The following is a 25968-nucleotide window of genomic DNA, read 5'->3' on the forward strand; positions in this document are numbered from 1 at the left end:
CCAAGGGGTACTTACACCTTGCACCAGGCCCAGGTATCCCTTATTAGTGTATAGGGTGTCTAGCAGCTTAGGCTGATAGATAATGGTAGCTTAGCAGAGCAGCTTAGGCTGAACTAGGAGACGAGTGAAGCTCCTACAGTACCACTAGTGTCACTTGCACAATATCATAAGAAAACACAATACACAGATATACTAAAAATAAAGGTACTTTATTTTTATGACAATATGCCAAAGTATCTCAGTGAGTACCCTCAGTATGAGGATAGCAAATATACACAAGATATATGTACACAATACCAAAAATATGCAGTATAGTCCTAGAAAACAGTGCAAACAATGTATAGTTACAATAGGATGCAATGGGGACACATAGGGATAGGGGCAACACAAACCATATACTCCAAAAGTGGAATGCGAACCACAAATGGACCCCAAACCTATGTGACCTTGTAGTGGGTCGCTGGGACTGTAAGAAAACAGTGAGGGTTAGAAAAATAGCCAACCCCAAGACCCTGAAAAGTGAGTGCAAAGTGCACTAAAGTTCCCCAAAGAGCACAGAGGTCGTGATAGGGGAATTCTGCAGGAAAGACCAACACCAACAATGCAACAACGATGGATTTCCAGACGAGAGGACCTGTGGAACAAGGGGACCAAGTCCAAAAGTCACAAGCAAGTCGGAGATGGGCAGATGCCCAGGAAATGCCAGCTGTGGGTGCAAAGAAACTGCTACTGGACAGTAGAAGCTGAGGTTTCTGCAGGAACGACAAGGGCTAGAGACTTCCCCTTTGGAGGACGGATCCCTCTCGCCACGGAGAGTCGTGCAGAAGTGTTTTCCCGCCGAAAGACCGCCAACAAGCCTTGCTAGCTGCAAATCGTGCGGTTAGGGTTTTTGGATGATGCTGTGGCCCAGGAGGGACCAGGATGTCACCAATTGCGTCTGAGGACAGAGGGGGCGTCGAGCAAGACAAGGAGCCCTCTCAGCAGCAGGCAGCACCCGCAAAAGTGCCAGAAACAGGCACTACGAAGATGCGTGAAACGGTGCTCACCCGAAGTCGCACAAAGGAGTCCCACGTCGCCAGAGGACAACTTAGGAGTGCCGTGGACCCAGGCTGGACTGTGCACAAAGGATTTCCGCCGGAAGTGCACGGAGGCCGGAGTAGCTGCAAAAGTCGAGTTCCCAGCAATGCAGTCTGGCGTGGGGAGGCAAGGACTTACCTCCACCAAACTTGGACTGAAGAGTCACTGGACTGTGGGAGTCACTTGGACAGAGTTGCTGGATTCAAGGGACCTCGCTCGTCGTGCTGAGAGGAGACCCAAGGTACCGATGATGCAGTTCTTTGGTGCCTGCGGTTGCAGGGGGACGATTCCGTCGACCCACGGGAGATTTCTTTGGAGCTTCTAGTGCAGAGAGGAGGCAGACTACCCCCACAGCATGCACCACCAGGAAAGCAGTCGAGAAGGCGGCTGGATCAGCGTTACAGAGTTGCAGTAGTCGTCTTTGCTACTTTGTTGCAGTTTTGCAGGCTTCCAGCGCGGTCAGCAGTCGATTCCTTGGCAGAAGGTGAAGAGAGAGATGCAGAGGAACTCGGATGAGCTCTTGCATTCGTTATCTAAAGAATCCCCAAAGACAGAGACCCTAAATAGCCAGAAAAGAGGGTTTGGCTACTTAGGAGAGAAGATAGGCTAGCAACACCTGAAGGAGCCTATCAGAAGGAGTCTCTGACGTCACCTGCTGGCCCTGGCCACTCAGAGCAGTCCAGTGTGCCAGCAGCACCTCTGTTTCCAAGATGGCAGAGGTCTGGAGCACACTGGAGGAGCTCTGGGCACCTCCCAGGCGAGGTACAGGTCAGGGGAGTGGTCACTCCCCTTTCCTTTGTCCAGTTTCGCGCCAGAGCAGGGCTAAGGGGTCCCTGAACCGGTGTAGACTGGCTTATGCAGAAATGGGCACCATGTGTGCCCATGACAGCATTTCCAGAGGCTGGGGGAGGCTACTCCTCCCCTGCCTTCACACCATTTTCCAAAGGGAGAGGGTGTAACACCCTCTCTCAGAGGAAGTCCTTTGTTCTGCCATCCTGGGCCAGGCCTGGCTGGACCCCAGGAGGGCAGAAGCCTGTCTGAGGGGTTGGCAGCAGCAGCAGCTGCAGTGAAACCCCGGGAAAGGCAGTTTGGTAGTACCAGGGTCTGTGCTACAGACCACTGGGATCATGGGATTGTGCCAACTATGCCAGGATGGCATAGAGGGGGCAATTCCATGATCATAGACATGTTACATGGCCATATTCGGAGTTACCATTGTGAAGCTACATATAGGTAGTGACCTATATGTAGTGCAAGCGTGTAATGGTGTCCCGCACTCACAAAGTCCGGGGAATTGGCCCTGAACAATGTGGGGGCACCTTGGCTAGTGCCAGGGTGCCCTCACACTAAGTAACTTTGCACCTAACCTTTACCAGGTAAAGGTTAGACATATAGGTGACTTATAAGTTACTTAAGTGCAGTGTAAAATGGCTGTGAAATAACGTGGACGTTATTTCACTCAGGCTGCAGTGGCAGGCCTGTGTAAGAATTGTCAGAGCTCCCTATGGGTGGCAAAAGAAATGCTGCAGCCCATAGGGATCTCCTGGAACCCCAATACCCTGGGTACCTCAGTACCATATACTAGGGAATTATAAGGGTGTTCCAGTAAGCCAATGTAAATTGGTAAAATTGGTCACTAGCCTGTTAGTGACAATTTGAAAGAAATGAGAGAGCATAACCACTGAGGTTCTGATTAGCAGAGCCTCAGTGAGACAGTTAGTCATAACACAGGTAACACATTCAGGCACACTTATGAGCACTGGGGCCCTGACTAGCAGGGTCCCAGTGACACATACAACTAAAACAACATATATACAGTGAAAAATGGGGGTAACATGCCAGGCAAGATGGTACTTTCCTACAGTTAGGGTTAGTTCCCCATGGTGGCAGCAGCAGTTTCAGGAATTCTAATGTTAGGGAACCTACATGTGATTCAAGAAACCTGCATAAAGTTGTCCCTCCTTACAAGGATGGAGATTACATATAAAAGTGGTTTGCTGCACTTGAGAGAGCCTGTAAAGTTCAGAGGGTCCCTCAAGTTCAGTGGTCTGCTATCCTGTGGCTATCTTTCACTGGCAAGGGGAGCGACAGACTCCTTATTGTCAGGGAGGATGATGCAGATATCTACCATATACTCAAAAGTGCACACTTCGAATGTCTGGGCTTAACCGCTGAACAATACGGGATAAAGTTTAGAGAGACCAGAAAGGAGTCATCACAGGATTGGACAGATTTTTTAGACTGTTCAGTGAAGGCCCTAGAAGGTAGTTAAATGGCAGTAAGGTGACTGACTATGAACTCATATATAACCTGATTCTGAAGGAGCATATATTGAATAATTGTGTGTCTGATTTGTTGTATCAGTATCTTGTGCACTCAGATCTGACCTCTGCCCAAGAATTGGGAAAGAAGGCAGAAAAATGGGTCAGAACAAGGGTGAGCAGAAAAGCTCATACAGTGGGTGACAAAGACAGCAAGAAGAAGGATGGTAAGTCTCATGACAAGGGTGGGGACAAAGATAAAAAATCTTCTGAGTCTTCATCAGGCCCACAAAAATCCTCTGGGGCTGGTGGGTCCAAATCCTCTTCTCACAATCAGAAAAAGCCAAGGTGTTATCTCTGTAAATCCAAAGGTCATTGGGCAAGTGATCCCAATTGTCCAAAAAGAAACACCAAACCTCCCACCACCACAACCCCCACTGCTTCCACTAGTGCCCCTAGTAATGGGAGTGGTGGTGGAAAGAGCTCTACTAATAGCCAGTTCAAGGGTGTAGCTGGGCTCACCATTGGTAATGTAGTGGGGGTTGGTCTAGTTCAGGAGACTACTGATGCTGTTTTAGTCTCTGAAGGTGGAATTGACCTTGCCACCTTAGTTACTTGCCCCCTTAATATGGGTAAGTACTAGCAACTACCCATAATAACTGGTGTTCATGTTAAGGCCTACAGGAACACAGGTGCCAATGTCACTATGGTGATGAAAAAACTAGTTGCCCTGAGAAACACCAACTTGGTCATCAGTACCAATTGACAGATGCCCATAACAATACTGTTAGCCTCCCCATGGCTGTTGTGAATCTCACTGGGGGGGGAGGGTTACTGGTCCAAAGAAAGTTTTGTTAGCCACAGACTTACCTGTAGAAAGTCTATTAGAAAGTATTTGGAGACTTCAGCTTGGGCTGAGGTGGAGGCCCATGCAGCAATGCTGGGCATACCAGGGCATATCTTTGATCTTTCTAGGGCTCAGGCCAAGAAGCAAAGATGACAGGGAAACTTGGATTCTGGAACGATTGGACCAAGTGCTCCCAAAAACTAGGGGCAGAAAGGGCAAACCCTTGTCCACTATCCCTCCCTCTCCAGATGATTCCCCTTTTGACTTGGAGGAGTCTTCTCCCTGTGCAGAATCTACACCAGAGGAACCTGAAGCTGACACAACTGAGCTTTTGGGTGCCGGGGGGCCTGCCAGGGAGGAACTGAGGCCCATATTTATAATTTTTGATGCAAACCTTGTAGGAAAGTACCATCTTGCCTGGCATGTTACCCCCATTTTTCACTGTATATATGTTGTTTTAGTTGTATGTGTCACTGGGACCCTGCCAGCTAGGGCCCCAGTGCTCATAAGTGTGCCCTGAATCCTGTGTTATGACTAACTGTCTCACTGAGGCTCTGCTATCCAGAACCTCAGTGGTTATGCTCTCTCATTTCTTTCCAAATTGTCACTAACAGGCTAGTGACCAATTTCACCAATTCACATTGGCATACTGGAACACCCTTATAATTCCCTAGTATATGGTACTAAGGTACCCAGGGTATTGGGGTATCAGGAGATCCCTATGGGCTGCAGCATTTCTTTTGCCACCCATAGGGAGCTCTGACAATTCTTACACAGGCCTGCCACTGCAGCCTGAGTGAAATAATACACACATTATTTCACAGCCATTTTCACTGCACTAAAGTAACTTATAAGTCACCTATATGTCTAACCTTTACCTGGTAAAGGTTAGGTGCAAAGTTACTTAGTGTGTGGGCACCCTGGCACTAGCCAAGGTGCCCCCACATGGTTCAGGGCAAATTCCACGGACTTTGTGAGTGCGGGGACACCATTACACGCGTGCACTACACATAGGTCACTACCTATGTGTAGCTTCATAATGGTAACTCCGAATATGGCCATGTAACATGTCTAAGATCATGGAATTGCCCCCTCTATGCCATCCTGGCATTGTTGGCACAATCCCATGATCCCACGGGTCTCTAGCACAGACCCGGGTACTGCCAAACTGCCTTTTCAGGGGTTTCAATGCAGCTGCTGCCAACCTCTCAGACAGGTTTCTGCCCTCCTGGGGTCCAGCCAGGCTTGGCCCAGGAAGGCAGAACAAAGGACTTCCTCAAAGAGAGGGTGTTACACCCTCTCCCTTTGGAAAAAGGTGTTAAGGCAGGGGAGGAGTAGCCTCCCCCAGCCTCTGGAAATGCTTTCATGGGCACAGATGGTGCCCATTTCTGCATAAGCCAGTCTACACCGGTTCAGGGACCCCTCAGCCCTGCTCTGGCGCGAAACTGGACAAAGGAAAGGGGAGTGACCACTCCCCTGACCTGCACCTCCCCTGGGAGGTGCCCAGAGCTCCTCCAGTGTGCTCCAGACATCTGCCATCTTGGAAACAGAGGTGCTGCTGGCACACTGGACTGCTCTGAGTGGCCAGGGCCAGCAGGTGACATCAGAGACTCCTTCTGATAGGCTCCTTCAGGTGTTGCTAGCCTATCCTCTCTCCTAAGTAGCCAAACCCTCTTTTCTGGCTATTTAGGGTCTCTGCTTTGGGGAATTCCTTTGATAATGAATGCAAGAGCTCATCAGAGTTCCTCTGCATCTCTCTCTTCACCTTCTGCCAAGGAATCGACTGCTGACCGCGCTGGAAGCCTGCAAAACTGCAACTAAGTAGCGAAGACAACTACTGCAACTCTGTAACGCTGATCCTGCCGCCTTCTCGACTGTTTTCCTGGTGGTGCATGCTGTGGGGGTAGTCTGCCTCCTCTCTGCACTAGAAGCTCCGAAGAAATCTCCCGTGGGTCGACGGAATCTTCCCCCTGCAACCGCAGGCACCAAAGAACTGCATTACCGGTACCCTGGGTCTCCTCTCAGCACGACGAGCGAGGTCCCTTGAATCCAGCAACTCTGTCCAAGTGACTCCCACAGTCAAGTGACTCTTCAGTCCAAGTTTGGTGGAGGTAAGTCCTTGCCTCCCCACGCCAGACTGCATTGCTGAGAACTGCGTCTTTTGCAGCTACTCCGGCCTCTGTGCACTTCCGGCGGAAATCCTTTGTGCACAGCCAAGCCTGGGTCGACAGCACTCTAACCTGCATTGCACGACCGCCTGAGTTGTCCTCCGGCGGCGTGGGACTCTCTTGTGCAACTTCAGGTGAGCACCGTTTCACTCCTCTTTGTAGTGCCTGTTCTGGCACTTCTCCGGGTGCTACCTGCTTCTGAGAGGGCTCCTTGTCTTGCTGGACGCCCCCTCTGTCCCCTGACGTAATTGGCGACATTCTGGTCCCTCCTGGGCCACAGCAGCATCCAAAAATCCTTACTGCACAATTTGCAGCTAGCAAGACTTGTTTGCGGTCTTTTGGCGGGAAAACACTTCTGCACGACTCTCCGTAGCGAGAGGGATCCGTCCTCCAAAGGGGAAGTCTCTAGCCCTTGTCGTTCCTGCAGAAACCTCAGCTTCTACTGTCCAGTAGCAGTTTCTTTGCACCCACAGCTGGCATTTCCTGGGCATCTGCCCACCTCCGACTTGCTTGTGACTTTTGGACTTGGTCCCCTTGTTCCACAGGTACCCTCGACTGGAAATCCATCGTTGTTGCATTGTTGGTTTGTGTCTTTCCTGCAGAATTCCCCTATCACGACTTCTATGTCCTTTGGGGAACCTTAGTGCACTTTGCACTCACTTTTCAGGGTCTTGGGGTGGGCTATTTTTCTAACCCTTACTATTTTCTAATAGTCCCAGCGACCCTCTACAAGGTCACATAGGTTTGGGGTCCATTTGTGGTTCACATTCCACTTTTGGAGTATATGGTTTGTGTTGCCCCTATCCCTATGTGTCCCCATTGCATCCTATTGTAACTATACATTGTTTGCACTGTTTTCTAATACTATTACTGCATATTTTGGTATTGTGTACATATATCTTGTGTATATTTGCTATCCTCATACTGAGGGTACTCACTGAGATACTTTTGGCATATTGTCATAAAAATAAAGTACCTTTATTTTTAGTATATCTGTGTATTGTGTTTTCTTATGATATTGTGCATATGAAACTAGTGGTACTGTAGGAGCTTCACTCGTCTCCTAGTTCAGCCTAAGCTGCTCTGCTAAGCTACCATTATCTATCAGCCTATGCTGCTAGACACCCTATACACTAATAAGGGATAACTGGGCCTGGTGCAAGGTGCAAGTTCCCCTAGGTACTCACTACAAGCCAGTCCAGCCTCCTACACTAACCCCTGTCTTTCCTTTTCCACAGCCAGGGACTCCCTGTCTAAGGCCAACTGCTGCTGCTGTAGTCGCAATCTGGCCTCTTCTAACCTCAGCTTTCTGAGTTCCCTATCTAGGGACTGGTCCTCAGGGTTAGAAGTGTGGGATGCTTCTGAAACAGAAGTAACATTGGAATTTGCAGAGGCTGATCTTTCCCTAACTTGAGCCACCCTAGTGACCTGGCCTCTAGGTGTGAAGGGGGCCCTACTAGTGTGTGATTCCTTCCCACTCCCAGTTACACCAGGGGGCTTGTTGACAGAAAGATCAGTGGAAGGACCCTTCCCAGGATTATCAGTGTGCTCCTCTGAGCCTGACTGGTTGGAATCTTCCTCAACTTCCGCATCTGGCTGATCCTGACCAGTGCTAAGTCCCTGGTCATCCTTCAGGCGAAGATTTAAAAGGAATTCCTTGTTGGGGTTCTTCCCAATCCCTAAACTCCTTTCAATGCAGAGACCCCTCAAACTTTTAAAGTTAAGATTCTCATATGTTGTTTTCACAACTCTAGGGGTAGCTTCTACAGAAGGCATGTTGAAAGAAAAAGAGTTTAGGAAAGTGAGTAAAAAGTTAGTAGACTATCAGACCTAACTTTTTAGAGAAAAGAAGAAACTTTTCAGAAAGTTTGTAAAACATTTGAAAAGTTTTAATATCTTTTTAGAAAGTTAGAATTGAATTCCAGGGACAATCATGTATAGCTCTAAGTATTGGAGCAAGCTTTTCTTGTGAAAATAACTAGTAACAAAGTGGTAAAGCAATTGCAAGTACTTATCCCACCGCTGCCACCAATGTGGGAGGCTGGCCTGGTTTGTAATGGGTTTCTTGGGTACTTACACCTTATACCAGCTCCAGTTATCCCTTATTAGTGAAATGTAGTAGTGTTCTAGCAGCTTAGGCTGATAGAGGTAGCTATAGCAGAGCAGCTTAGGCTGAACTAGGAGACATGCAAAGCTCCTGCAATACCACTTATAGTTACACAGTACTTATACACAAGTAAATACTATACTCAGTGTTACCAAAAATAAAGGTAGTTTATTTGGGTGACACAAGGCCAAAAATATCTTAGAGCAATACTCCTTCTGGAGGTTAGCATTATACACATTATGTACACTAGACACCAAAATAAGGTAAGTAATTAGACATAGCATAGTGCAAACAATACGAAATGCTATAGAATGCAATGGGAAAAACCAGGTCTAGGGGCAACACCAACCATATACTAAGAAAGTGGAATGCGAATCACAAATTCCCCCCTAGACAAGTGTAGTGTGTAGAGAATCACTGGGAGAGTAGGAAAACCACAAAGGTGAGTAAAAGACCCCACCCCAGAGCCCAGGAAAGTAGGAGTAAAGTACTGCAAGTTTCCTTAGGACACACTACAAGTCGTGATTAGAGTTATTGCAAGAACCAAGCAAGACTGCAAACAACAACTGGTGGATTCCTGGACCTGAAGCTGAACCTGGACCTGAAGGCCTGCAAAGAGAGGAGACCAAGTCCAGAAGTAGGAAGACGTTCCAGGAAAGACAGGAGCCCCTGCCAACCTAGAAGAGGGTGCAAAAGAAGAGTCCCCGGTTAGACAAAGACTGTAGAAATGCACCAAAGGAAGATGGCTTCGGGTTCCTGCATGATGCAATGGATGTCCTATAAAGAGAGGTTTGGTGCAGGTGAGTTTGGGCGCTGGATTCATCAAACAAGCCTTGGTTCAAGGAAATTTGCGTTTTGCATCAAAGTGGCACTGCCTGGAACTCAGGTGGGGCCTGGGGGCCTCAACTCAGACTGAGGAGGCAGAGGGGGACCCAAACACTGGAAGGAACTCAAAGATGACCAGGCAGCACCCACGGAGGTCCCAGGACACAGGGACAAAGAAGGTGCAAATTGCGATTGATGCAGCACTACAAAGGAAGGTCCCACACCGCCGGAGGACAACTCAGCGAGTTGAGCGTCGCAGGATAGAGTGCTGGGGACCTGGGTCAGGCTGTGCATGAAGGATTCTTACAAATAGTGCACAGAGGCTTCAGGAGGTGAAGATGACGTGGTGCACAGGGGGCCTGGGGGCCTCAACTCAGACTGAGGAGGCAGAGGGGGACCCAAACACTGGAAGGAACTCAAAGATGACCAGGCAGCACCCACGGAGGTCCCAGGACACAGGGACAAAGAAGGTGCAAATTGCGATTGATGCAGCACTACAAAGGAAGGTCCCACACCGCCGGAGGACAACTCAGCGAGTTGAGCGTTGCAGGATAGAGTGCTGGGGACCTGGGTCAGGCTGTGCATGAAGGATTCTTACAAATAGTGCACAGAGGCTTCAGGAGGTGAAGATGACGTGGTGCACAGGGGTACTGTTGCAATCAGGGAAGGCAAGTTCTTACCTCTTTCAAATTTGGACAGCAGGACCTTAGGACAGTCTGTGTCAAAGGAGCTCACCACCTGTGTTCCAAGGAGCATGCTCGTCGGCAGAAGAGGAGTCCAAGAGATCCAGTTGTTGAGTTAGAAGGTGCCTGCAAGAGTAGGGAAGTGACTCTGTCACTCCACTGGAGAATTCTTTGGTCCTTCTGGTGCAGGGTGAAGACAGGGAGTCCATGCACACTGCGGAAAAAGTTGCAGTTGCTGGCTGGAGCTGAGGTTGCAGAGGAAAAGTAGCCCTTCTGGATACTTTGTTGCAGTTACAGCGGTTCCTGGAGCAGTCCGCGGTCGATCTGAGGTCAGAGAATGAAGTAGTAGTTGCAGAGGATTCCTGGTGGAAACTTGCAAGTAGAATCTGAATAGAAACCCACAGGAGATACCTAAATAGCCCTGAGAGGGGGATTGGCTACCTTATCAGGTATGGACCTATCAGGAGGGGTCTCTGACGTCACCCTCGGGCACTGGCTACTCAGAGGCCTCCAGAGTGTCCCCACACCTTGGAAAACAAGATGACTGAGGTCTGGGACACACTGGAGGAGTTCTGTGCACCACCACTTGGGTGGTGATGGACAGGGGAGTGGTCACTCCCCTTTCGTTTGTCCAGTTTTGTGCCAGGGCAGGGACTGGGGGTCCCTGAACCGGTCCAGACTGGCTTATGCAAGGGGGGCACGATCTGTGCCCTTCAAAGCATTTCCAGAGGCTGGAGGAGGCTACCCCTCCCCAGCCTGTTACACCTATTTCCAAAGGGAGAGGGTGTAACACCCTCCGCCCAAAGGAAATGCTTTGTTCTGCCTTCCATGGACTGAGCTGCTCAGACCGCAGGAGGGCAGAAACCTGCCTGTGAGGTGGCAGCAGCTGTAGCTGCAGTGCAAGCCTCAGAGAGCTGGTTTGGCAGAACTGGGGGTCCATGGTGGAGCCCCCAGGAAGCATTGAATTGGCTCTCCAATCCCACATTTGGAATGGGGGGACAATTCCATTATCTTAGACACCTTATATGGCCATATTTGGGGTTACCATTATGAAGCTACATATAGGTATTGACCTATATGTAGTGCACGCATGTAATGGCGCCCCGAACTCACAAATTCTGGGGAATCGGCCCTGGACTGTGTGGGGGCACCTTTGCTAGTGCAAGGGTGCCCTCACACTTATTAACTTTGCACCTAGCCTTTAGTAAATGAAGGTTAGACATATAGGTGACTTATAAGTTACTTATGGGCAGTGAAAATGGCTGTGAAATAATGTGTGCACTCCTTCACGCAGGCAGCCTAGGGGTACCCACCACAAACCAGGCCAGCCTCCTACAATCTGACATTGGACTGGCCAATGGTCCTTTGTATATGGTTGCCTCATTTGTTGTGGGTGCTGTTTCAGTGGTTGGACCAAATGTATTTGTCCTAGCTTTCTTTACTTCTGACTTATGTTGCTGTTGGTTTATCAGTGGATTGTTTTTGGTGTGTGGTATGTGTGTATGGTGTGTGTTGTGCGTGTGGGTGTGTCACTCTCCCCTCCCTCCCTTGTGTGCTAGGCGGCTGTACTCACCATCGCCGTCGGTGTTGCTGCTCCTGGACTGCCATCGCATGGTACAGCATCGGCAGGGCTTCCAGTTCGGGTTCCATGGCGGCCGCGGACTCCTCTGTGTCCCTGGAGGTGACTGTCTCCTTTTATATAATTTGTTTCCGCCAGGCTTTTTTCGTGGCGGTGGTCCTGCCCCAAAAATCCTGGCGGTCTGCTCTATCATAATATGGTGGGCAGGGAATGATGTTCCGCCAGCCTGAAGATGGCAACCGCTGTGGTCCGTGACCTGGCTGTATAACGGAGGGATCACCGCTGTGGTCATAATTTGGTGGTCTTTATCACCAGCCTGGCGACGGTACTACAGCTATCGCACCGCCATTGCCGGCGTGGCGGTCAGCTGACCGCCAATGTCATAATGAGGGCCATAGTGTTATTCACCCTTCGTGTTTTAGTGAAAGAGTTTGTTAGAAACGGTCAATTTCTCACCAGTGTTTTCTTTTACTCTTTTCCTCAGAGGCCTCTGGCAGTCTCACACCCCGACAATGCTCCTACTAAAGAAGGAAAAGAAAAAAGCAAGACTATGGACACATTCAACCTTGTCAAGAGAACTACAACCCTTTCCTAACAATAAAGGAGCAAATATTGGAAGGATAAGCTAATTTCTAATTGTTTTGACTATCATTTGGTCAATAAAGGGGACATGGTTTCCCAACCAACTAAGCCTCCAAAGACCTATTTCTGACCCTTTGTCCCACATACCTATTCTATTGTTTTAGAAAGAATTAGGGTGTTGTGCAGTGGACAGTCCCTCCACTATGGACATCCATTATGATTATTAGGTTGAGTATCCATCAACGAGATCTGTGTGTAACATTCAGGTCCCAGGCTTTCCTACTAGGAAGGAAAACTCACCTCCAGTCTTTCTGAGGTGGATATAGAACACACACAAGTAAGATCATAATTTATCTATTAAATGAAATGGTTTGTATTGCTTTGTACATATTGTTTTTCAATGGACTTAAACCACATCTGAGGTGCTTTAATCTACTGTCTGATATACACATTCATAATGGCTTCCATCCACATTCTGATTCATTTAGAGAACTTTTTCTACAATCTATGGGTAGTGGTGATGAACCACTATAGTGCTGTCATTCTTATGTGCAAAAACCTTTAATGATGAATGGTACTGGAAGACAAAGAGACAGCTGGGCTTTGGTTGTGTGAACATCTTTACACTTGCTTGTGCAGTTAGTCTAGTCTACATTGTCCATTAGTGAGGCCTGTTCTAACATGTGTGGCTATTGGCTCTTATCAGAACCCAATGCACTTTGATAAGATTCTGAGTTGGGTTTCTGTCATGTTCTAGGCAGCTCACCGTAGCATTGTAATGTCTTTTCGGTTGGGGAATAAGGGAAGGTTGTGTAGATCACTGGCCTTGGTTGGAAATAAGTCCAGGTGAAAATTCCTTTACTCAGTGTAAGCTCACATAATTTCAAGCATTTCACGTTATGGTTGTTACAGGTAAAGCCTGTGAACAAGCCATTATGCCACATTGTGTAAATTAGATTTTGTTCTGATAAGAATTGTATTGCTGGAGCATAGGAACAAAGCAAACTAACCAAATATGTGAAGCTGCTGTTTGCATCATGCATGACTTTCAGATATTATTGAATAGTGAAAGGAATACTTGCATCCATAGACATGAGGTGCTAGACCAGCATTTCATATTTCTGAAAGAGTTTTCAGAACCGGTGATGAATGGACGTATTCATGCATCACGGCCATGCATCATGCATTTATTCATGCATGTGGGTTTGAGGCCCGGCTGCTGCTTTGTTCTGTACCTTCTGCAATTGCACAAACTGGTCTCTGTGAGGAGCCTTTAAAGATGCTATTGCAGTAGTCTGGTTGTCAGAATATCAATGCCTTAATAATGCTAATACAATACTTATATCTGATTGGAGGTTTGTGCTAAGTGAAGTTAGCCCTTCACCATTGCTGATGTGGGGAATGGGCATATCACTATCAAAAAGACTACCAATGTCTTCTATGCACTTATTCAAATTTCAGAGGGAGCTGAGCCAGGTAGGTAGTGTATTGGCATCCACTGTGCTTCCAGCCAAGACAACCATGTCCTGAGTCGTATAACTGCAGGTAGCTCTGCAACTTTCAAAAGAAAAAGAAGATGTGCTGTTGACATTCAATTGGTTCTTCATCCTCCACTGCGGCCACAAGCGTATTTGAGTGTCACTCATTGTAACATTGCAAAATTCTAATGCTGGTCTAATAACTTTAGCAAAGGCTGTGTTAAAATGTTGAAGATTTCGATGAAGACTATTGTGGTGAGCTGGTTTCAGCCTAGGAGAGGGATCTTAATCCATTCAAGGGTGGCAGTAGAGAACCCCTTGCCTTAATGCAGTAGTAGTAACAGTAGCTGGTCATCAATTGTTTCATATATGTTGTAGTAACATACTACGCCTCGTTATCAATCAACTCCTTAGATTGGTCGATGGCCTTTTCTTCCAGCTCCTTATGTTTTTACAAGAGTTGCATTGATGAGGGTCCCTATATCGTTGAAACTTTTGTGGCTGAATAACTCAAGAAAAACCTGGACCTTATTGTAAAGGTGTGCACTTGCGCAGGACACAGCTGTGTGCTTGTTGTTATTCAATGCTCTGCCAAAGCATGTACATGTCAATCCGATTTGCTCCAGGTTTAAGGATTCACTGCGACTGCTCAGCTTGAAAACAGAGCGAAGCAACCACACTGAAGTACTGGGTTTTTCAGAACCCAGTGGTGCCAGGGAACACACCCTAAGGCTTCGAGTCCTTCCTGTTTCAGACTACAGAAACACAGAGTCTTCTTGGTGAAGTCAAAGATCTTGTTTATTGGCTGCAGCCAGTAACAGGTGTCCTAGAAGTACAACACGGTGTATATTCTCAGGAGACTGCTCCTCTTGCAAAGCTAACCTTCTCTTTTATACAAAATATTATGCTTTGGGCAAACATTCCTTATTTTACAGTTGACCATTCACATATTTTCACTACAAAGAAATAACAAGTTATGATGACAAGCCCATATTTCAGTTTGTCCAGCCCTCAATCAATTACCCGGCAAGGCTCAGTACTTTCATCAGATATCAACGGACCCCCAATATAAACAGGCACCTCCTCCTTGTAAAGCAAGTCATAAAGAAAGAAACAGGGACAGGTGCGTGTAAGATTAGGCATGGTTTGTGTGTGATGAAAGGTTTTATGATGTGTTGTGCCTTGATACTAATCTCATTCGGCCACTGGGAAAGAAACTGGCCAAACAGGTTTGGCTTCAGGCAGTGGAGTCAGCTTGCCCAGGTCACAGAGGAGTCAGCAAAGATGTACATGTCCTTCAGACTCGTTTTCAGCATTAGACATTGGCCTATGTGAGGGCAATCACAAAATGGCTGTCGTTTAAATGGAACACGAGGGTTCAGGACGGAAACTCTGATATTCGGGTGATTTCGTTACCCGAATATGAATACAATGCTTGTGCATACTATTCTAATCATTCTCGGTCTGCTGATACCAAAATCGTTGTGATACGACGATGTTTATAACACGAGTCCAGAATTTTCAGTACCACAACTCCTCTCTGATTCTGAGCGTTGCTGTCTGCAGCTCATGCACAGAGAGAAATCTCAAGTTTAATGCATGGGCTTCAGACGGTACAGTTTCAATTATCTCAATATATTTTGTCTATGGAAATGTTCAAAGATCAAATTTTGAAAAAAAGGAGTTTATATTTATTTTGATGGGTTGCTGTGGATGCGGTACACAAATTATTATGCTGTGAATAAACTTCTATAGCACAGCTTTACTGTTCGTAAAAAGTAATATACATATGTGTGTCCGTGTATATATATATATATATATATATATATATATATATATATTTTTTTTTTTTATTGTTTAAATTACAAAACTAAAATGCAGATATTAGGGTGATGATAGGATTTTATTAAGCGGATTGTGGATGATTGACACAGCCTCAAGGAAATATTTATAGCTTTACAACAGTTTTAACGAGCAGGACCAACAAGCTAATGGAATCGGGATTCCAAGACTCAGAACCATTTCTATTTTGAAGCTCACACTGGTGTTATTGAAGCTAATACAAATACCTGTTTTTAGGTTGAGCAGTGGAGACCTCTTGTATATACTTTAGTATATACTTCTATAATTTTTTGTGGGGTCTCTGCTTTTTCACTGGTTTGTTTCAGTGTCCTTAAAAAATCCTTGCTTGCTAGTGGTCAATCCTTGCTCTTTGTCCCACCTTTTCCACAGTTGTACACTCCCCTGGAGCATGTCCCTAGTACTTGTACCCTTCCACTTGTGCCTATGTAGCATGTGCTTAGGGATTACTTTTTTCTTAGGCTAATAGTATTTGACCAGAGCACTGGATGTTTCAGTGGCTCCAGTCCCTTTCTGTTAACAGGGCTCTAGTCTATTTGTTATTTTCATCTGCAGTCATGTGTGACTTTGTTTATTCAATTTCTTACTCTCCCTCACGCTTTTTTAAAACCTAGATATTGCATTATAAAGCGGTCCCTGAGTAGATGAATTATTTACTTTTGAATGCGATGTTGATTTTTTCATTGCTTTTTAAACATTGATGTTTTTGTGTGTTTCAGTAACTTGCTTTTTGGGTAAGTATTAACATTTATCGACTTTGCAGTATGTAGGCTGCGTGGTGATTTAACTTTATTTATTTATTGCACAACTGGTTACAAAGCTAAGCAAAACAACACATGCCATAAAATAAAGTTCATTTTTAATCACACAACAAAGCACATAAATTATTTAATGTTGAATTCAACGTGGAAGTTTATAAAGCAAATGCTTTCTTTTGAAATAATCTCTTTATTATGTAGCGCACTGACATATGTTTTCTTCTTAACAACTTGAGAGCTTGGGAAGTAGCGTCTTGTGCTAGTGTGAAGCTTAGCATTCGTGCATTCGTCCGTATCACTCACTGCCTTTCTGAAATAAACATTCACAAATGCTGGTTCTAGAAAAAATACTAATCTTTACTGCTGGCTGTTTGAATTCTCTCTTTCTTTGTGAATAGTTGTCTGCTACTTTAACACATTGACAGACTATTTAACTGTTTCACACCAGTCCATATGTAGATGCAGGACTGCTTTAGCGCTGGTTTTGCCTTGTGCAACAGTGTTTTTTGGTGCCCGCCACCCCATGACTAACTCCTTATAATTCCTAACTACCACTGGGCAAATGAGCCCCTCATTTTTCTTTAGCCCCAATTTTGCATACATTTATTTGTTTTAAAGCACTTGTAAAATATGGCTTTATTAATCAACTCAGTTATTTCCATAAAATATTTTCTGTGCTTTGCAACAGGCATGTTAACTCTCTACGCTACAGTATGGTGAGTTATAGCTGCTTTGTACAAAACTCCCATCTTTTTCCTTGGCAGGAACATTAATCACAAGAGGTATCTTGATATTTTAATTGTTTCCTGAAGGCTGAGCGCAAACGGAGCTTTTCAACACGTGCTTTAAAATCGCACGTTTTGTAAGTTATTGATAAACACAGCGCCTCCATGAGGTTAGCGCCCCCAAATCGAGGCTCACCACCCGGTGCGGCCGCACCACTTGCACCGCTATAAAGCCAGCTGTGCGTAGATGGATTATTCACTTTTAAATGCGATATTGATGCGATGTTGAATTTTTTTGTTGCTTTTTAAACAGATATATATAGTAAAAGAGACCCCAAAATAGAAATATAAAACAATAAAAAAAAATATCAGCAACATTTTCAATTTCAACTGGACCATAAAGGAAGAAGGTAAATAGAAATGCTTTAGTTATATACAGGGCCACTAGATTGTTATGGCAAAAAGGACCTCAGTGTGAGGCAGAGTTGACCAATTTATATGTAAAAAAAAGTCCACCTAGGCATTTACAACACCAATAGCTCTAACTGAAAAAATGCGAGATCCATTGCATTGCAAACGCTTGTTTAACTAGCTTTAGATTAGAGAAGGGTCGCAGATCGTAAAAGGGAGCATAGTCACAATATGAGACACAATAGCAATGTGGTTTAAGGTAGTTTCTGGACATATCTGTACAGTTCGAAATCGGTCATTCACGCGTTCCGTGTCTGTTGTAACATTGGCGGAAAAGCAATTGCTTTGCTATATATAGTGAGAGCTGTAGCTCAGCCTTACATTCTTCAAGGGCAAGTGACTTCGGTGATAGTTACTCTGTTAATAACGGCGCTTAGAAACTGCAAAAATGCAGTATGAAGCGCAAAATAAAGGCAACTTATTAAGTATGTGGTAAGCTTTGCCGTTGCACAACCCATGTATTAACCCTTCAATGTCGAGCCACTTACTCAGCTGGAGAAGTTTTTGTTTCGTGGACGTGAGATTAACACAAAATGACAGGTAAAAACGTCACGAGTACAGAACAAGTTATTCAATTTGTCTGAGCAGGGAACACGTATGACCAGAGCATTCCTTCGCAAGTGAGCACGTGGTGAAAGGTCCCTGAGCAGTTCAACAGTTTCAGGAAGTTGCGCTGCGAAATATATAAGTGCCCCAAGGTACACTTTGTGGAGGTGATGCTGAGACGGAGCGCACACAGCCCGGTAGATGCTGCTCTCGCCGTGCAGACTTCGGGCTGTTCTGTGCCCGGGCGGCGAGTTCTAGTCCTGCTTGACAACCGACAATAGACTTTCCGTCGCGTAACCAGAGCGAGAGTACTGGAACATTCCAAGTCGAGAGTTAAGGCTAGTCATTCGGGACAGCCAGCGGGTAAACATCACGTCACCTTGGACTACCGTGCCTTAAGCTATTTTTACTCAATGTATTACATACATAGTTAAGCATAAAACTAGGGCTTTGAAGCGGTCTGTCTAATGTAATGGGGGGTTGTTTAATCACCAGCTAAATATCTTAGATTCCCTTAGGCATGCATCAGTATTTCGGTTGTTCTCTGAGTTTTCTGTTGGTGCTTTTAGATCTGGAGCACAACAACTGACACACACCTAAAACCAACCAGGACATTTAGCGTTGTCAGTGTGTTTTTTTAGCTGTTTAAGATAAATGAGTAAAACAGTAATTTTGGTGTAAATAATATTGAAAGTGTTTTAACCCTGAAGTTGTAAGATTGTGAATTGAACATTACTGAGACCCGTGGAAGGGGTAGTGATCTTCATTGTGTCTCAATCATTCCAGTTATATTCAATCTAATTTAGACGTAATCACTTTGTTCCACATCTCCATCTAACACACCGTTCCTTTCCTCTCCAGCACCCTCTTTTTCACTTTCTCATACATGCCAACATTTTAGAGGAGGAAAGTGGGAGATTTAAAAAATAATAATAATAATAATCGGGCGAATGTATTTTCCCCATTGACCTCTATTTAAGCAGGGGCAATTTTAGGTGGAAGGCATCAAAAGCTAAACCATCTGAGGCTTCAAAAATTGGGAATCTCCCGCCTGAACCGGTCTATTGGCATGTATGCTTTCTCCTACATGTACTTCCTTGCATCTCCTTCACTTCACCAATAGGGTGACCACCATTATGTAATTATTGGGGACCGTCCGCAATGTATCTATAATGTCGATTGCCTGTGATCATTGATTTAACAAACAGAATTTGTCTGTAATTTTAGCCCTTAGCCAAAGATTGAAAGTTAATTCCGACAATTCATATTCTCCAGCGAGTGGAAGGGAGGGAGTATCTTGTGCTGTGATCCTGAGGGAGGGGCATCTTCCCGAAATAACTGTAAATGTGCACAACTGGTAAATCTGCAAATGTAAAGGCTGTTTTGGAGCTGATATAGGCATTAATTGCTGAAGTCACTTGAAGATTCTTGATATCGAAGATATTTTCTCTTTGAGAGGTACTGTAAGAGTGTTCTAACCTGAGCTGTGGAGTGCATGCTTTTAATGGACAGTTATAAAAAATGTTTGCACTAGTTATAATCTGCATATTACTGAAATCTATACTTTAGAAGCACTTTTATCTTTAACCTAAATTTATATGGGCTGTTTGTGGCAGCGTATATTATACTGTGTGTCATGCACATTTAAAATAATATCCCACAAATGTATACTGCTTTCAGGGACCTAGTAGCACAAAAAATACTCAAGTCACTTTTTCCTGCCGCACCAACAGTATTGAATACTATGGGCCTCTGATTGCACACATAGACATCTGTAGTGATTGCACTATCCAAAAGAGATTTCATAACATAATATAGTGCATTTCATGTTGATTAGTTTAACTTCCATTTATTTTTCATTTAAGGTGTGCCTTATTTTATATGTAGTTACTTGATGGCGAGCGATCAACAGAGTGGTTATAGAACATTTTGTTCTTTTTAGCCTTGCTTTTGACTCTGCCTCCATGCCCACTGACCCTGCCCCCACTGCAGAGTCCATACGTCTTTTAATGCACTTCAACCGCTGCATTGAAAAGCTATGTAGGGTCTGAAAAAGCCAGTGATATTAGCAAATGGTGTCCTGCCTTCCGTTACCTTCATTTTGTACTTCTTTTTTAAGATATTGTGGCAGATTAGCCTGTGATCTATATTTATTTAACACACTGTACTATTCATCCTACATAATTGTTTGAAACAAATATCTTATGGTTTTAAAGGCCATTGAAGAAAAGGAGATAACCTAGTCAGTGGCCTAAGTGCACTATATGTGACCAGAAAGCCTGGGTTTAAATCCTTAATTTCTTGCATGACAAAATTGTGGGATCTAAGTGAAATCAATTTACTTCATGTCTTTAAATTATTTTAAATTGACATTTGAGATTTAATTCAGTTTAGAATTGACTGTGCACAAAAGGCTCACTTGTATGTTTTATTAGCCGGTAATGTTCCACCATCCATAACAATAGTTTTGGACATGATATAAGGGACGCCAGATAATTGTTTCACTTTGTTCTCTCGTGATGTTCTCAAGTTGGAGCGTTAATGAATGTTTTAAAGTTCATGTTTAAATCTTTGGACCTAATTTAGGTCTTGGCAAAGGGAAATACTCCGTTACAAACATGATGGATATCCTGTCCACCGTATTATGATCCCATTATATCCTATGAGGACACTAGTACGGCGGATGGCATATCCATCACGTTTGTGACAGAGTATTCCCTCTGCCAAGACCTAAATCAGGCCCTTTACGTCATATACATGTCAAGCAATTTTGTGATCTAATTTACTAAATTGAAACACAATCATATGCTTTTTTTAAAAATATGTTCTTGTTGTATGCCAAAAGAGATAATAGAGGATAGTAGCCAGGTATGTATCACTAGATTCCACTGTACATTTACAGAACAGTGCTGGGCTATATACAATTATTAAGAGTTAGCACACAATTGTGAAATGTTTCTGTGTAACAAACTGACCCATAATAAACTGTCCCTCCCCAATGTTCCCACCCTGTTGCCACTGCCTTAGCTATAAGCCAAGGGAAACAGAGCAATAAAACCTGTGGTGCTTAGAAAAAGAGTTCTAGTGCAGAAATCATCACAGTGTGTCAGAGATAGGCACCCTTTGGACCACTGACTTGTGTTTTTGCCTAAATCGTCAAGAACAACTAGTAGATGGAAAATGAGAGTGTATGTGTTAGGGGTGGTTTACGGGGTGAGAGTATCATCCTTGGTGCAGTCTTTAAAGCCCTCCACCAAAATATCCCACGTCTGTGCAATAAAATATTTTCTTAGATCTTCTTATTCCTCTCTGTCTAAAGTGTGCTCTCAGATTGAAACCAAGAGCTTGAGACCTCAGTCCAGGTCACGATAGTCAATGAAGTGAATGTGTCCACTGCAGTGTGATATTGCATTTTGCTAGAAGCAGAGTCAAGTTGAGGAACCTGCTGGAGGATGACTGAAACTTAGGGGCTGCATTGAGCCACTTTGTAACTCTTTGAGCTACATTATGCCTGCACCAGGCATACTGTATGCAAAGGAGGCGTTCCCCTGTGAGGGGGGGCGAAAAAATGGCACAAAGAAAACTAAGAGATTTCTTGGCGTAATTTTTTTCTGCACTTTTAATGCCTGCTCAGAGAAGGCGTTAAAAGGAGGAACACCAATGTTTACAATGGGCCCCTATGTACTGTTCAGGGTGAGCGCTAACATTTTGGTGCTAAACCAGAACAGTACATCAATAGGGTAAAAATGTTGACGCTATTGCCCCCTACCCTGTGCCATGGTGTGCTGTATCTTAGATACAATGCATACACAGTGGTGGTTAGGGGGCGTTAAAGGGCGCAAGGAAAGTGGCACTGCCCTGGGTGCAGCACCACTTTCCTCAAATCTGCCCCTTAGTATTCCTGTACGTCCCTAGTATATGGTACTGTGTGTACCCAGGACATGTAGGTTAAATGTTACTAGTGGATTGCAGCACTTGTGCCACCACTCAAGTGACAAGTGAAAGCATGGCTCTAAGCCTCCTACTGCAACCTAGTAGTGAAGTTTTAAACCTTCAAATTCGACTTGACAAAATAACCATTTTTGATAGGCCTAAACCTTCTTTTTAATACTTATACATGAGCGCTAATGCAGGCCTTAAGTTCCCCGAGGGTAGGTCTCATGGTATTTGAAAAGCAGGACATGGGTAATTAAGCTTTACATCTTCTGTCAGTGAAAAATCTCCAAAGTTGTTTTTCACTGTGGCAAGGATGGCACTAAGTTAGAAAGGCACTGAGTTACACTGTAACACCATATCATGTATAACTCAATTTTGGTGGCAGCACCATGACTCAAGGACTCTAATAGGAATTTAAAATCTGATTTGATGATAAAGTCAGATTTTAAATTACTCTTTTTAAAAATGCCACATTCAGAAAGTTGGCATATCCTTACATAAAGACTTCTGTAGCCCTTTCAAACTTAATTCCTAACTGTTACCCAGCAGCCTGCTCTCCCTCTACAAAGAGGTGTGAATAACTCCCAAGAAAGGGAATAAAAGAGCCTTAACGTCCTCCGACAGGATGGCCTGGGGTTTATATCCATTTCACTGACTGAGTTAGTTCCCTTCACGTCCACTCACTGTGTTTCTGGTGCTGACTTTTCCCTTAACTTTGTTTCCTTTAATATGATTGCTTCATATTAATGAAAATGTTTTTACTTTATAGCTTTTATCCATTACGAACAGCACTGGTTGCTTGAAATGCATTGGAGGTCTGTGTAATTGATTGATTTTTTATTTTATATTTTGCAAATCCTCTATTAAAGTTTGTTTTTGAGAAGATTACTCTACATCTGTATTATCGGTTTGAACACATTACTTTGGACGTGGAAAAAAACATTCATTAACACTTCTTAGAAAACATAAATTAACTTTTGCACATGTCATAAGAGTTAAGTTTTGGCTTTGGAAAAGAAACTCAGGCCCCAGAGGTTTTTTTTAAATTCCCCTCACATCTCTCTCAAATTAAGCCTGATTGCAATGTGCTAAAGCTACCAATAGTTGAGCCCAGGTTTAAATTTGTGAAACCTAACAGGACCAATTAAGGAATAATGCCATTATTACTTGTGTAAGGCTACCACACACCTCAACCAATGCTCCACTTTCTCACAATTGTAAAATAGAATCAGTGACGCAGAAAGGAGTGTCACATATGTGTGCCTATGTTCATGCATGCATGTGTGACTAATCTCATGACTAGAGTTGTTGTCTGCTTTGCTAAACTACATCATTTACAATGACAAAACTGGAGAGCAGTACAAGAGTTGAAATTTAGAGTGGACCGCATTCTTATAGAAAACTGCATATTTTCATATGTGTAGATTTATACTGCTAGGAATTCACAAATATTTCTAGTTATATACTTGGACATCTACAGCAGTCCTAGGTTTATAGGTGTACTCCTGAAATACATTTATAATTCCATTTTTGCATGACCAATGATACACATATAGTTGATTGTGCAAACAATTTGGCAGATTGCAACAAATGCACTTGCAAATGTTTTTTCTCTATGTGGGAAGTACTTTATCCGATAGCAAAATTGCATCCCTTACACCCACACCTGTTTTGTGGGTATACAGATCCTCTTTTCACTTTGCTCTGTGCAATGTACTTTTCTGATCTTTTTTAGGCTGGGAAGGAGTATGTGTATTCCTACAAATGTACACTTTGTGGAAATTCACTAACTCACATGACCGTGATGTGCCTTTTCCTCAGTGCTTGTGAGTAGGTTTACTTACAAACAAATCTATATGTAAGTTCTTTTATAAGTACACATCCCACTTTTTGAATTGGTTTGTACTTGTTAAAGCATAATTGCACGTGTAAGCCACACATTGACACTCAAGTACCTTTTTGTAAAAGCCTATCATGTTATTCATTGTGAAAAGTTTAGATATTCTTCCATTTTTAATTAGGCTTTAAAGAACTGTATACAGTTCTCCAATCGACAATGGAGCTGTGTTAAAAACAATCAATTAGGCCTCATCCGTGTGCTGAACTCATCAGAACGCTCATCAATATCACTCCTGGTGTTACTAGGTAGGTTTGTAGTTTCCAAGGAGGAGACCCTTCTTTTGTCAATTTCCTGAACAAATGGTAGTTACTGAGGTTGGTTAACTGCCAACATTATATTTTGCACTTAGTTTCAGATTTGCTTTTCATCTTGTTAAACATTGATTTACACAGACTGAATATCTTGTTAGGAAAAGTTATTGTCAAAGTAGTAATTGTGTTCTACATTTTAGTAATAGAACTTTATTAAAAAAAATAGCCAGTTGTGAAATTATATTTATGTGGATATCCCTATTATTCTCAAAAATATTTCACCAATATTTTTGGGGGAGAAAAAAGTATCAGTTTGTCTTGGTACCTTTTCAATGGTGTGAATTGTATCCCAATAAACATTTCTACCATAGCTTTTTTTGATAAATGCTGTGAGTGAGTCTCACTATTTAATTTCACACACTGTAAGCTCTATCATAATCAATTGGGAGTGCTAACAGCCAGTGTCTACATTGTAAAATAAGGTTACCTGCTGTACAGCTATGGTAAGAGGCTCTGCAATGGTAGCATGTGAACACATCCATATTAGCATGTGCATAGGTGTACAAGCTGAGCTTGTGAGATTGCTGTCTAAGTTGGCCTAGTATTCCTGCACAGGTCACCTGTCCCAGAATGGACACATAGGGGATTGATGATTACCTGAGTAGGGCTGACAATATGAGTGGATATTATTAGTGTATGTACATCTGTAGTGATTACAGAAACGTCTGTGTGCTTCCCTGTATTGCACACTTTGGGCAAAATCTACATCTGACTACGATATAGCCATAGTTAGGCCTGGAAACACAGATGACTGAACAATGTTATTAAAAATCACAATCCTTAATACAGATTTGACAATAATAGCCACATATCTGCAGTCCTTAGAGCACCTTAAGATATATAAGATTTCTCAGACTCGATTTCTTGTTAGATTCCAGGTGTTTGTTTCTAATACTGGGCCAGTTGGAGGATCAAAGGTGTTCACATAAAATATGGCCATTTGTGTAGGAAAGTACCATATTTCTTGGCATATTACCCCCATTTATACCTGTATGTCAGTATGTTTTTGCCTGTCTCACTGAGATCCTGCTGGTCAGGACCTGTAGGAGGCTGGCCTGGCTTATAGTGGGTAACTGAAGGTACTTACACCTTGTGCCAGGTCCAGTTATCCCTTATTATTAGTAGATTAGTAGTGTTCTAGCAGCTTAGGCTGAACTAGGAGACATGCAAAGCTCCTACTATACCACTTATACCATAAAGCACTATATCATAAGAATCACAATACTCAGAGTTACTAAAAATAAAGGTGCTTTATTTTAGTGACAATGTGCCAAAAATATCTCAGCGAATATACTCCCTTAGGCGGTAAGCAAAATACACAAAATATACAAACAAACCAAAATAAGGTAAGTAAACAGTTAGAAAAGTAGTGCAAACACTGTAGAATATAATAGGATGCAATTGTCCTAGGGGCAACACAAACCATATACTAAGAAAGTGGAATGCGAATCACTTAGGGACCCCAGGCCTAGTGTAGTGTGTAGAGGGTCGCTGGGAGTGTAAGAAAACACTAAGGGTGTCCAAGATACCCCATCCCAAGACCCTGAAGAGTAGGAGTAAAGTGACCCTACTTCCCCCGAAACACACAAAAGTCATGATAAGAGATTCTGTAAAGACCAAAACTGACTGCAAAGCACTGAAGATGGATTCCTGGACCCGAGGACCTGCAAAGGAAGGGGAGCAAGACCAAGAGTCACAAAAGTGTCCAGGAGCCCACTAAACCCGGATGAAGCTGCAAAATGGCTGCCTCCGTGTGAAAGAAGCTGAAGATTCTGCAACAACGGAAGATGCCAGGAACTTCTCCTTTACACAGAAGATGTCCCACGGCATGCTGGAGGATGCATAGATGTTTCC

At 43.9% G+C, this 25968-nt stretch overlaps 1 protein-coding gene across 5 annotated transcripts in view; it reads left to right on the top strand.

Moving 5' to 3' along the window:
- Positions 1-18080: 18080 nt before the first annotated feature.
- Positions 18081-25968, top strand: part of LOC138296693 (adhesion G protein-coupled receptor F5-like) — a 912996-nt gene continuing 905108 nt past the window's right edge. For all 5 annotated transcript variants that reach the window (XM_069236060.1, XM_069236064.1, XM_069236063.1 and 2 more), the window contains exon 1: positions 18081-18330. The gene's annotated coding sequence lies outside the window, so the exon portion shown is untranslated. The remainder of the gene's footprint in view (positions 18331-25968) is intronic.

Source organism: Pleurodeles waltl, chromosome 5, assembly GCF_031143425.1.
Source record: "Pleurodeles waltl isolate 20211129_DDA chromosome 5, aPleWal1.hap1.20221129, whole genome shotgun sequence".
NCBI lineage: Eukaryota > Metazoa > Chordata > Amphibia > Caudata > Salamandridae > Pleurodeles > Pleurodeles waltl.